The following is a 13,063-nucleotide window of genomic DNA, read 5'->3' on the forward strand; positions in this document are numbered from 1 at the left end:
GGACTATCCTTTCCCCACTGTGTATTCTTGGCACCCTTGTCAAAGACTAATCATGAGGGTTTATTTCTATACTCTGTTCTGTTCCACTGGTCTGTGTGTCTGTTTGTGTGCCAGTACTATACTGTTTTGTTTACTCTAACTTTGTAGTATACTTTGAAGTCAAGTAATGTGATGCCACCAGCTTTGTTCTTTTTCAAAATTACTTTGGCTCTGGGGTCTTTTGTGGTTCCATATGAATTTTAGGATTGTTTTTTCAACTTCTGTGAAAAATGCCATTGGAATTTTGATAGGAATTGCATTGAGGCTGTAGAGCACTTTGGGTAGTATGGACATTTAAAAAATATTAGTCGCCGGGCACAGTGGCACACACCTGTAATCCCAGCACTTTGGGAGGCTGAGGTGGGTGGATCACGAGGTCAGGAGATCGAGACCATCCTGGCTAACACAGTGAAGCCCCATCTCTACTAAAAATACAAAAAAAGAGCCGGGTGTGGTGGCGGGCACCTGTAGTCCCAGCTACTTCGGAGGCTGAGGCAGGAGAATGGCGTGAACCCGGGAGGCAGAGCTTGCAGTGAGCTGAGATCACGCCACTGCCCTCCAACCTGGGTGACAGAGTGAGACTCTGTCTCAAAAAAAAAAAAAAAAAAAAAAAAAATTGTCATTCTTATCCATGAACATGGGATATCTTTCCATTTATTTGTGTCCTCTTCAGTTTATTTAAATTGGTGTCTTAACAGTTTCCAGTGTACAGATCTTTCACCTCTTTGGTTAAAATTATTCTTGGGGGCCGGGCGCAGTGGCTCACACCTGTAATTCCAGCACTTTGGGAGGCTAAGGTGGGCGGATCACCTGAGGTCAGGAGTTCGAGACCAGCCTGGCCTCAAGTGATCCTCCTAGCACTCCATAAGTGTTGGGATTACAGGCGTGAGCCACCACACCACATCCAGCTAGGCAGTTGCTCTCTTGTAGTGCGTTGATTTGTTCAGCATATCCCAGCGTCCCCTGACTTCTGTCGCCGTGTTCAAGAGTTTGGCTGTCAGTCTAACGTCCATTCTTTCAAATAACTCTTTTTTTCCTCTGGCTGCTTTCAATATATATTTTTTTTTTTTGAATTGTCCTTGGTTTTCAGCAATTTTACTATCTTTTGTAGGTGAGAGTTTTTATTTGTCCTGCTTGGAATTCACTAGGATTCTTAAATCTGTGCATTAGTAGTTTTCATCAGTTCTGGGAAATTCTTAGCCACTATCCTTTCAGATATTCTCTCTCTCTTCCTCCTCTCATCTCCTCTTCCCCCTTTCCTCGTCTTTTTTTTTTTTTTGAGACAGTGTCTCACTGTGTCACGCAGGCTGGAGTGCAGTGGCACAATCTCAGCTCATGGCAATCTCTGCCTCCTGGGTTCGAGTGATTCTCCTGCCTCAGCCTCCCGAGTAGTTGGGATTACAGGTACGTGCCACCACACCTGGCTAATTTTTGTATTTTTAATAGAGATGGAGTTTTGCCATGTTGGCCAGGCTGGCCTCAAACTCCTGACCTCAGGTCATCCACCCGTCTCTGCCTCCCAAAATGCTGCTACTGCACTTGGCCCTCCTTTAACTAACTTCTTTGAGAGTATGTTATGGGCTGGGACTGGAGGTTGCTCCTATCATCATCATCCACATTCCATCGTCCAGACTTGAGCCATGTGGCTATGCCCAGCTATGAAGGATCCTGGGGACTGTGGTTAGGCCGGGTGCCTGGAAACAAGTCAACAGGACCACCTGGCCAATGTCGGTCACAGCACACAACCACCCCAGTGTCTGGCACAGTGCACAACCGTCCTCGTGTCTGAAGCCTGTGCAGGTCACTCATGGTGCCCTGTTTCCCTGTGTTCTTAGTCATCTTTATGTGCTGCTCACTGGCTTTGAAAAATGTTGATGGAGAGATTATTTGAGGCCTAGGATGAAGGTAGAGTCCACTAGGGAGGAGTAATTTGGGGCATTACCCACTGGAGGCCACTGCAAACCAAACATACTGGCTGCTCAAAGGTCTGGGCACGGTGGCTCATGCCTGTAATCCCAGCACTTTGGGAGGCTGAGGTAGGAGGATTGTTTAAGGCCAGGAGTTTGATAATAGCCTGGACAACATAGAAAGACCCAATCTTTACACATTTTTTTTTGTTTTGAGACGGAGTCTCACTCTGTTGCCCAGGCTGGAGTGCAGTAGTGTAGTGTGATCTCGGCTTACTGCAATCTCCACCTCCTGGGTTCAAGCAATTCTGTCTCAGACTCCCTAATAGCTGGGATTACAGGTGCCCACCACCACACCTGCCTAATTTTTGTATTTTTTAGTAGAGACAGGGTCTCACCAGGTTGGCCAGGCTGGTCTCGAACTCCTAATCTCAGGTGATCCACCTGCCATGGCTTTTCAAAGTGCTGGGATTACAGGCGTGAGCCACTGCACCTGGTGTATTTCTTTTCTTTTTAATTAGCTGGGCGTGGTGGTATGCACCTGAAGTTCCAGCTACTTGGGAGGCTGAGGTGGGAGGATTGCTCGAGCCCAGGAGTTTGAGGCTGCAGTGAGCCATGATCACACCACCGCACTCCAGCCTGGGTGACAGAGAGATACCCTGTGTCAAAACAACGCATTGAGTGCTTGGAGTTCTCTGCATTCTTGGGCCTCAAATCTGTGCTGGAGAAGACCTGTTGCCCTAACTTCTCAAGAACTTTTTCTTTTTGCTTCTCTTAGCACCAAGTGTCTTTCCTGTGGAGGGAGCAGGGCTAATTCCGATTCATTCTTACCCTAAGAGTGTAGCCCTTTAGGTTTTCAGCTTAAGGTAGGAAAGGTTTTCTATAATGCTCCCCATTTTGGGCAGGACTGGCCCTGACTTCTCTCCTCCTGACCCCACGAGGCCACGGAATGAGAACCATTGCTGGTTTCGGCAAATGCCCTCTGATAGAAGGGCACCTCCTGGGCGGCACAGCTGTGGGCTGGTGTGCCCCACCAGGGTGCAGCAGTGACATCAGCCCCATCTCAGGGCACATGTCCCTTCCCAGTGACAGCAGGCTGGATGCCTGGACCAGCCATTTCCCTGAAGACAATGAAACACGCCGGGTGAAATATCCAAAGGCCAAGAACACTGAACAGCGGACAAGATAGCAGGTAACTAAATGCCAGGCCTCGTGCTGGAGGAAAATTGGACTCAGATACAAGGCCCTCCTGCAGGGATCTGGTGAGCCTGGCTCTCAGCTCTGGCCTGGGGGAACTCAGAGCCGGGAGAACAGTGCGGATCAGCTGCCCTCCAGGAGGTAATGCTGAACCACCGTGCCTGGTGAAAAGAGACTGCGGGGCCCGGCACGGTGGCTCACGCCTGTAACCTCAGCACTTTGGGAGGCCGAGGTGGGCAGATCTCTTGAGCTCAGGAGTTCAAGACCAGCCTGGCCAACATGGTGAGGCCCCGTTTACTAAAAATACAAAAATTAGCTGGGCATGGTGGCGGGTGCCTGTAATCCCAGCTACTCGGGAGGCTGAGGCAGGAGAATCACTTGAATCTGGGAGGCAGAGGTTACAGTGAGCCAAAATTGCACCACTGTACCCTATCCTAGCAACAGAGTGAGACTCTGCCTCAAAAAAAGGAGTGAGCCAGACGCAGTGGCTCACACCTGTAATCCCAGTATTTTGAGAGGCCAAGGCGGGTGGATCACTTGAGGTTAGGAGTTCGAGACTAGCCTGGCCAATATGGTGAAACCCCATTTCTACTAAAAATACAAAAATTAGCTGGGCATGGTAGCGGGCGCCTATAATCACAGCTACTCGGGAAGCTGAGGCAGGAGAATCACTTGAATCTGGGAGGCAGAGTTTACAGTGAGCCAAAATCATACCACTGTACTCTATCCTGGCAACAGAGTGAGACTCTGTCTCAAAAAAAAAAAAAAAAAAAAAAAAAAAAAAAAAAAGAGTGAGCTGGGTGTAGTGGCTCATGCCTGTAATCCCAGCATTTTGAGAGGCCAAGGCAGATAGATCACTTGAGGTCAGGAGTTCAAGACCAGCCTGGCCAACATAGTGAAACCCCGTTTCTACTAAAAATACAAAAATTAGCTGGGCATGGTGGCTGTAATCCCAGCAACTCGGGAGGCTAAGGCAGGAGAATTGCTTTAACCCGGGAGGCAGAGGTTGCAGTGAGCCGAGATCGTGCCACTGCACTCCAGCCTGGGTGAAAGAATGACACTGTCTTAAAAACAAACAAACAAACAAAAAACCAAAAAAAAGGCCAGGCGCGGTGGCTCATGCCTGTAATCCCAGCACTTTGGGAGGCCGAGGCGGGCAGATCACGAGGTCAGGAGATCGAAACCATCCTGGCTAACACAGTGAAACCCCGTCTCTACTAAAAATACAAAAAATTAGCCGGGTGCAGTGGCGGGCGCCTGTAGTCCCAGCTACTCGGGAGGCTGAGGCAGGAGAATGGCGTAAACCCGGGAGGCGGAGCTTGTAGTGAGCCGAGATCGCGCCAGTACACTCCAGCCTGGGCCACAGAGCGAGACTCCATCTCAAAAAAAAAAAAAAAAGAGAGAGAGAGAGAGAGAGAGAGAGACTATAAACTCGCACCAATCATTACCTCGTAAGTGCAGTTAGCTCAGGAAGTACGATATTTCCAAAAAGGTGACCACAGGGAGAAAAACATGAAGATAACGACCAGCTCAGACCCAGCTGGGGCTTGTGGCCACGCCCGCCTGCTTCTGTGTGTCCTGGGCCTCAGGCAAGCCGCCCTCCTCTCCCCACGGTTTCCAGTCTGTGAGCTGGGCTTAGTGATGCCACCTTCTCAGTTGTGGGTCTCTAGAAGGCAGCCATGGGCCTCTATCCCTAGGTTGCAGCCCAGCACTGGCACATAGTTGATCCGCCTCCAGCTGCCACACACACTACCTTACCAGGTAGCCCCAGGAGACAGGACAGGGTGATGGGCCCATTTCACAGGGGGAAAAACCAAGGCAAAGAAAGGCAGTGGAGAGTCATGCTTCTGCTTCAGTAGCTCCTGCCATGGACTTGACACGGGAACCCCCTCCCACAAGCTCTGCCCCCGGCACCCTCTGGCACTGTTAGCCAGTGGAATCCAGCCCTCCCCATGGCCTGGTTCTCAGCACCCCTGGGAACTTCTAGAGCCTCTGGCCTGTGCTGAGGTGGGGCAGCTGCTGGCCAGGGCCCTGGAGAGAGGAGTATCAGTTAGCTAGTGCTGAGTAACAAATAGCTCCAAACACATGACTTCACATTTCCTTAGTATTAAAGAAGGACCAGGCGGCACTGCTGCTCATTGCTGGGCCTGGCTAGTCCTGGCTGGGCTCACTCACACATCTGTGGGCAGCTGGGAGCTAGCTAGTCCCGGATGGCCTCAGCTAGGGTGACCCAGGCTCCATTGCCCTCTTGCCTTCCTGCAAAGCAGCCCAGCTTGTTCTTGTGCAATAGCAGGAGTCAGAGAGAGCAGGCAGAGGCACCCATGTCCCTGGAGGTTTAAGCTCAGAGCTGGGAATGTCATTGCTGTCACCTTTTATTGGCCACAGCAAGTCATAAGACAGGCTCAGATTGAAGGATGGGGAAGTAGATGCCACCTCTAGATAGCAATTGGGGCAAAGTCACATGGCAAAGGGCATGGTGATTCAGGAAGGAGTAGGGCATTGGGGTCATGTTTGTAATTGACCTACCACAGAAGGGAGCCCCGCTTTGAGAAGGTGCTTGGTGGGCCTTGGGGCTTAGGGAGCCACGGGCCAACCTGCTAGATGGGGCCTTCAGTGGGGTGGTGGGGACGTCAGTTTAACCTCAGGATTCGACTCTGAGCCTCTTGTGATCCCATGTCTTGGGCGGCATCGCAGCCCCAGCTGCAAGCACAGAGTGGCTCTTCCAGAAAGTTCGTTGAATGACTGAGTGACCTAAGTCAGTTCCTGTGCCAGGCAGTCCAGAGGGACCATCCCAGAGCCTCCTTCTCGGGGTGCAAGCCTGGCTTGGGGTTGGGGGGGTGTCTGCACTTGTGGAGTCCCCCATGCCTGCCGGGAGCCTGAAGACGCAGAGACCTCCTGCCTCGCCTCGCCCCCTCCGTGGGGACCCTCTTCCCCACACTCCTTGGTTCCTGTCGGAGCCAAGATGTGTCGTCATGGAAACCGCTTGGCAAACGCTGGCAGGGAGAGGCGGCCAACAGCAGCTCTCCTGATCGAGCTCCGGGCGCCGGCTGGAACCACGTCGCAGGACGGCGTGAGCAAGCACGCCTGGCCGTGTGTGACACGCGTGGGGACAGAGGCCGGGGTGGCTGCAGGAGGGCGTGCGGGGAGGTCAGGGCACCCCAGCGTGCGTGCCCCCACGTGTGCGCCTGTGCGTGTGGGTGTGTGCGCCTGTGCGTGTACCAACAGTGCAGCCGCGTCAGAGTGTGTGTGCTCCGAGTGTGATGGCCGCGTGGGCCGGTGCAGGGTGTGTGTGGGGATGGGGGTGTCTGATTGGTGCTGTGACCTGTGGCAGCACAGCCGCCCGGGTTGAGCACCCACGGTGGCCTGGACATCACACTAGGTGCTGACAGGACCGGCAGAGGCGGCCGCTGCCCTCGTCCCCAGCCTGTACTCCTGGGTGAAGGCTGATGCTGAACAGGTACTTGTGAGAGTCGCTGAAGTGCGTGCCGGGAGGGTTCTGGGAAGAGGCAGCTGTGGGGCCTGAACCCTAAATGTGGGGTGGAAGGCAACCAGGCCTCTGCTCCAGATGGAGGGCACAGCCCAGGCAAAGGCCAGGAGGCCAGGGAAGAAAGGATGGAGTCTGGAGCCCGGGAGAGGTGGTGAGGGGCCATGGCCCTGAAGGACGCTGGGGCTTCATCCGACTTGAGGAGGCCCAGCTGAGGGTGCAGGGGGCCTCGTAGGCAGAGGAACTCCGGAGGTAGGAACTAGGGATGTGAGGCTGGGGCAGACAGAGCCGAGGGACGCAGCTGACAGCTGGCAGTGATGAGACATGGTCTTTGAAAGGCTTCCTGTTGGGGGCAAGTGGCTTGGAAGGGGGTGTGTGGAGGCCGGGGAGTCTGTAGCCGGCCTGGGTGGGGCGGGCAGTTGAGAGAGATTTTGGAGGTTTACTAGATGCTCCTTGGTGACAGTGGCACTTGGAGGAGGAGGGCAGGGCCGGGATATAATATGGTTTCCTGGGATGGGAGGCACTGAGAAGGTCTGGGTGCTCGTGGCACCCCCAGAGCTGTCTCACCAGGGGGCTGCTTCCGGAGCTCCCATTAATAGGCACTTGGCTCTCTGGGGACCTGCCTGGGTCTCCGGCCCCACAGGCTCCCTGAGCCCCGCCAGGCTGGGTGGGTGTGCACCGCAGCAGGCACTGGAGACCCCGGCTTCTATAGGGCTTCTTCAGGCACCTCCGGGAGTCCAGACACGCAGCCACCCCAGGCAGCGAAGCCTCAAGAGGGAGCCGGGCGCGTCCTGGGCACGCCGGCTGTTCCTCGATACCCGAGATCCCCTGTGCGGCTGGGGTTGCTGGAGACGCCCAAGGAGCAGGGGCTCCCTCCTCATTTTCACCCCCGACCCCAGCTCTGGGTGTGTGGGAGGCAGAGGTGATGGCTCCGGAGGGTCTCGGCTGCTTCAGGCCAGCTCTGTCCACTTGGACGAAGCCGCTGGGCCGTGGGTTTGGCCGTGGGTTCTGGCTGCAGAGCTGGGGCCCCTCATGCGCCTCATGGACCAGCCCAGCGCAGCCCACGCACTCACTGGAGGCTCCTTCCCAGGGCGGGACCCCGAGGGATGCTGGGCCTCCCTGGCGACCTTGCTGGCCAAGCCAGGGGCCAGGCACGTCTGAGGACTCCGAGGGGGTTTCCATGGTCCGTGGTGTGGCCTTGGGTGGGCGCCCGGCCAAATCACCAGACACCAGGCCTTCAGGATCCCTGCATCCGCCAAAGCGGTATGACCCACAGGTGCCGGGCAGGGCGGCCTCCAGGTCAGAAACCTTCCAAGACCCTGTGTACCAACTGTTTGCATCCCTGCCCATGGATGCCCCCTCATGGCAAATCCCATCCATCTTAGAACCACGTTTCAGAGTTGAGGACACAGGGCTGGAGCGGGGACACGGTTGAGCTCGGTGCCACTCAGGCCCAGAAACCCCAAGCTGGCCTGATCAGCGTGCGCCTGGCCATGGGCACCATCAACATAGCTTTTGTTATTTATTATTATTATTTTTTGAGATGGGGTCTCACCTTTGCCCAGGCTGGAGTGCAGTGGTGCAATCACAGCTCACAGCAGTCTTGACCTCCCCAGCCTCAGGTGATCCTCCCACCTCAGCCTCCCAAGTGCATGCCACCACGTCCGGCTAATTTTTTAAAATTTTTTGTAGAGATGCGGGTAGGTCTTGCTATGTTGTCCAGGCTGCTCTCAAACTCCTGGGCCCAAGAGATCTGCCCGCCTCGGCCTCAAAGTGCTGGGATCACAGGCGTGAGCCACTGCGCCCAGCCAAGCCTTTGTTATTCTTGTTGTTGGGGTCCAACTGTGGGGGCTGTGGGGAGGTCTGCAGGCAGCTCAGAGTCAAGACAGACCCCGACAGGGACGGGTGGTGCAGGGAGATGTTACGGGAGATTCGCTGCCATGTGCCTGGCCCGTGTGTCTTTTCTTGTTGGAGAAACTACATGTAGAGTTACTCCCAGCCCCTGACTGCAGGCAGCACGAGAGGATAGGAGACGGGGATGGAGGGAGGAGGGAGTTGGTGACAGAGAGAGACCAAGAACCCCAAGAGACAGAGACAGACAGAGACACAAACTCAGAGAGAGAGAGACAGACAGAGAGATGGACAGACGGGCCTCCCTCCCAGTCCCCCAGCCTTGGCTGAGCCCATGGACAGCCCCAACAGTGGAGGAGGGGTCCTGGGGGAGCGGGCTAAGGGCCCCAGTGTATGGCTGGGGCTGTCACTTTGCACTGAGCATCCCCCCAGCCTCAGCCGCCCTGGCTGCTCTCTGGAGGGAACAAGGGCTTTCAGAGCTGGGGACCCGGCGTGAATACTAATCCAGAAGCTCAAAGGGCGGCCTCACAGGCTGGGCACGGGGAGGCTGGGCCAGGGCCAGGGCCAGCTGAGCCTGTCTGGGAGCTCGCCCTGTTTGGCCCCAACCCTGCAGTGGCGTGCTCCTCGTGCTGGGGAGCTCCTGTCCTCCCCTCAGGCCTGAGAGGGTCCCCAGCTACCCCAGGACAGGGTGAGGGGTGGATACTGCAGTTTCAGGGGTCAGGGTCTTGTGTCCAGCACGAGGTGACACCAGGTGGGCCCCCAGCACATGGTCTCTTGAGAATGGCTGCCCAGGAGGCCTCAGGCCGATAGGAGGGTCCTTAGCTTTGCTTTGCGTTCCTACAGTGCTACAGCAACAGCTCCAGGGAGGCCTGGGGAAACTGAGGCATGGGCAGGGAGCCCATGGCAGGGAGGAGGGCTTGACTATACTCTGTGCTGGGGCACCCCAAGTGCCACAGGCAGTGCTGGGGTCTGGCCCCGTGCATCCTGCCTGGGCCGGGATTCAGACCCCTTTGCCTCCTACCTGGACGTCACCTGCTGCACCCAGGAGACCTCAGTGTCAGGCCATGGAAACCCCTGCTTGAGCCATGCACGGCTCCCCTGCTTGTGTTCCGAGCCCCTTCACCCCCCAGCCCCTGGCCCTCAGCAACCCCCCTTCTCGGATGCAGCCTCATCTCTTCTCCTGCTCCCCTGGCTCTGCCCCACTTCCTGCACCTGTCTTTGCCCAGAGCTCTGCACATATTCTGACAGGCAGGCCTCTGCTCGCACGGTTCCTTCCACCTGGCACACCCCCATCTCTGCCCTCGCCCCGGCTCATCTTGCTGTGTGGTGAAGTCAGCCTCAGCGCCGTCCTCCTCTGTCCCCACAGCACTGTCTGCCTGAACCCTTGCCTGCTGGCCTTGGAGCAGGGCTGAGCTGCAGAGAGGCCAAGCCCCTGTCCCGCGGCCCCGCACCCAGCACATGCAGGGGCTGGAGTTTGCTGAGTGAGCAGCTGCTGCTTCCTAGGACTTCGTGTGCCAAGGCCCCTGGGAGAGTTTTCCTCATCCTTATAAAACCTGTGCGAAGCATTTTCCTGTTTTCCAATGTGGATGAGTTTCCTGTGGCTGCTGTGACAAATGACCACAGCTGTGTGGCTTCAAACAGCCCACATTGACTGTCAATTCTAGAGGGCAGAAATCTGAAGTCAAGGCTGGGGCAGGGCCAAACTTCTGCACAGGGCTCCAGGGGAAGGTCCTTCCTGCCTACTCCCGCTTCTGGGGGCTCCAGGTGTCCTTGGCTTGTGGCCGCACCACTCCCATCTCCGCCTTCTCCTCTGTGTCTCTGTGTCTTCTACTTTCTGTCTGTTTTTTAAAATTTTTTATAGAGATGCTGCCCAGGCTGGTCTCTAACTCCTGGGCCCAAGTGATCCTCCTGCCTCGGCCTTCCAAAGTGTTGGAGATTACAGGCGTGAGCCACCTCGCCCAGCCTCTTTCTCTCTCTCTTAAAAACATTGTTGGCTGGGTGTGGTGGCTCATGCTTGTAATCCCAGCACTTTGGGAGGCCGAGGCAGGTGGATCACTTGAGGTCAGGAGTTTAAGACCAGCCTGACCAACACAGTGAAACCCCATCTCTACTGAAAATACAAAAGTTAGCTGGGCTTGGTGGCGTGCTCCTGTAATCCCAGCTACTCAGGAGGCTGAGGCAGGAGAAGCACTGAGGCAGGCAGAGGTTGCAGTGAGCCAAGATCATGCCATTGCACTCCAGCCTGGGTGACAGAGTGAGACTCCATCTCAAAAAAAAAAAAAATTGTCATTATTTTTCACATTGTCTTCTTCCTCCAATGAGGAACCTCTTTCTGTCTCTTATAAGGTCACTTGCGTTGGATTTAGGGCCCACCCTGACTCTGACCCAGGATGACCTCATCGTGAGATCCTTACTTTAACCATATCTGCAAAGGCTCAGTTTCCAAATGAGGTCCCATTCTGAGGGTGCAAGCAGGCACATCTTTTGGGGGCCACTATTTAACCCACCCTGGGGAAACTGAGGCAGGGCAAGACGAAGCAGCTTTCTCAGGCCACACAGCTCTCTCTCTCTCGCTTTTTTTTTAAATTATACTTTAAGTTCTAGGGTACATGTGCACAACGTGCAGGTTTGTTACATATGTATACATGTGCCATGTTGGTGTGCTGCACCCATTAACTCGTCATTTACATTAGGTATATCTCCTAATGCTATCCCTCCCCCCTACCACGGCTGTCTTTTAACCCCAGGTCTGCCCGGGTCAGAGGATGGTGATGGGGACGAAGGTGGGGGCAGCCCTCTGTGTTCATCGCTGAAAGGACAGGGGTCCCCATATCACACTGCCTCTTTCTAGAATAGACTTTGACCAGGTAGCTTCAACCAGAAAGGGGTGTGCAGTCTGCTGGTGTGGAGACCAGTGTGTCACCGGTGCAGTGTGGACAGTGCGTTGGCTGCCTGAAGCCTTGGCTGGCAGAGGCCAGGTCATCAGCAGGCTGCCTCTGTGTTCCAGGGGACCTGGCACTGGGCACGGCGCCACCCACCATGTCCCACCTTGGGGCACCCAGGAGGGACCCTACTCATCTGGGCTTCCAGTCTCCTGGGCTGACCCAACAGACAGAGGAGGAACTGCCACTCCGGGCTCAACACATGCTTCCTTTTCCTGTGGCTCCCATCCCTGTAGCTATTCAGGGAGGGGCGTGGGGGGCTGGAGAAGGGTATTCCACAATTTCTTTGTAATAAGCAGTTTTAGGACAGAACATTCAGGTCAGGCTCGGTGGCTCACGCCTGTAATCCCAGCACTTTGGGAGGCTGAGGTGGGTGGATCATTTGAGGTCAGGGGTTCGAGACCAGCCTGGCCAATATGATGAAACCCTGTCCTTCTTAAAAATACAAAAATTAGTTGGACGTGGTAGCTGGCACCTGTAATCGCAGCTACTCGGGAGGCTGAGGCAGGAGAATCACTTGAACCCGGGAAGTGGAGGTTGTAGTGAGCACAGATTATGCCATTGCACTCCAGTCCGGGTGACAGAGTGAGACTCCATCTCAAAAACAAACAAACAAACAAAATTCATGTTTTCTCAGGTTCTGAGTTCTCCATCCCCAACAGAAATAACCTGGAAAATCCCCCACGGCAACACGTGTCAAAAAGTGCAGCTTTGTGAGCCAGAATCTATTTGTAGGAATTTATCCCGAGGTAGGGGGAACCGGACACCTGTGCAAACATCCGTGGAAACGAGATCATTTATCACTGTGATATATGCTAGTGAGACACCAGGAGAAACCAGAATGTCCCAAACCAGGTGACAGATTCATGACACGGAGTCCAGCGCAGACCATCAGGGTGTGGAGACGGACTTCTGGCTATTGGTGGGTGTGAAGTCACGGACTGCTTGTAGAACGCAGTATGTGGTGTGAATCCCTTAAAATACGTATTTAGGCTGGGCATGGTGGCTCATACCTGTGATCTCAACATTTTGGGAGACCGAGCTGGGAGGGTCGCTTGAGCCCAGGAGTTTGAGACCAGCCTGAGCGACATAGCAAGATCCCATCTCTACATAAAAGTTTCAAAATTAGCCAGGTGTGATGGCATGTACCTGTAGTCTCAGCTACTCAGGAGGCTGAGGGTAAGAGGATTGCTGGAGTCTAGGAGGTCGAGGCTGCAGTGACTCACGTTTGTAGCACTGCATTCCAGCTTGGGCAACAGAGCAAGATCCTGTCTCAAAAAATATTTATTTATTTATTTATTTATTTATTTATTTATTTATTTATGAGACAGAGTCTCCCTGTGTCACCCGGGCTGGAGGGCAGTGGTGTGATCTCGGTTCACTGCAAGCTCCGCCTCCCAGGTTCACGCCATTTTCCTGCCTCAGCCTCCCAAGTAGCTGGGACTACAGGCGCCCGCCACCACGTCTGGCTAATTTTTTGTATTTTTTAGTAGAGACAGGGTTTCACCGTGTTAGCCAGGATGGTCTCAATCTCCTGACCTTGTGATTCGCCCGCCTCAGGCTCCCAAAGTGCTGGGATTACAGGTGTGAGTCACTGCGCCCAGCCAAAAAAATTTAAAAAATATATATATTTCAATGAGGTG

The 13,063-nt window shown here is 54.6% G+C and overlaps 1 protein-coding gene across 1 annotated transcript in view; it reads left to right on the top strand.

Annotated features, from left to right (window-relative positions):
* The first annotated feature begins 6,287 nt into the window (after positions 1–6,287).
* The window catches only part of AMZ1 (archaelysin family metallopeptidase 1), a 32,974-nt gene continuing 26,198 nt past the window's right edge, over positions 6,288–13,063 (top strand). The window contains exon 1 of the mRNA XM_050785651.1: positions 6,288–6,600. The gene's annotated coding sequence lies outside the window, so the exon portion shown is untranslated. The remainder of the gene's footprint in view (positions 6,601–13,063) is intronic.

This window comes from Macaca thibetana, chromosome 3, assembly GCF_024542745.1.
Source record: "Macaca thibetana thibetana isolate TM-01 chromosome 3, ASM2454274v1, whole genome shotgun sequence".
Classification (NCBI taxonomy): domain Eukaryota; kingdom Metazoa; phylum Chordata; class Mammalia; order Primates; family Cercopithecidae; genus Macaca; species Macaca thibetana.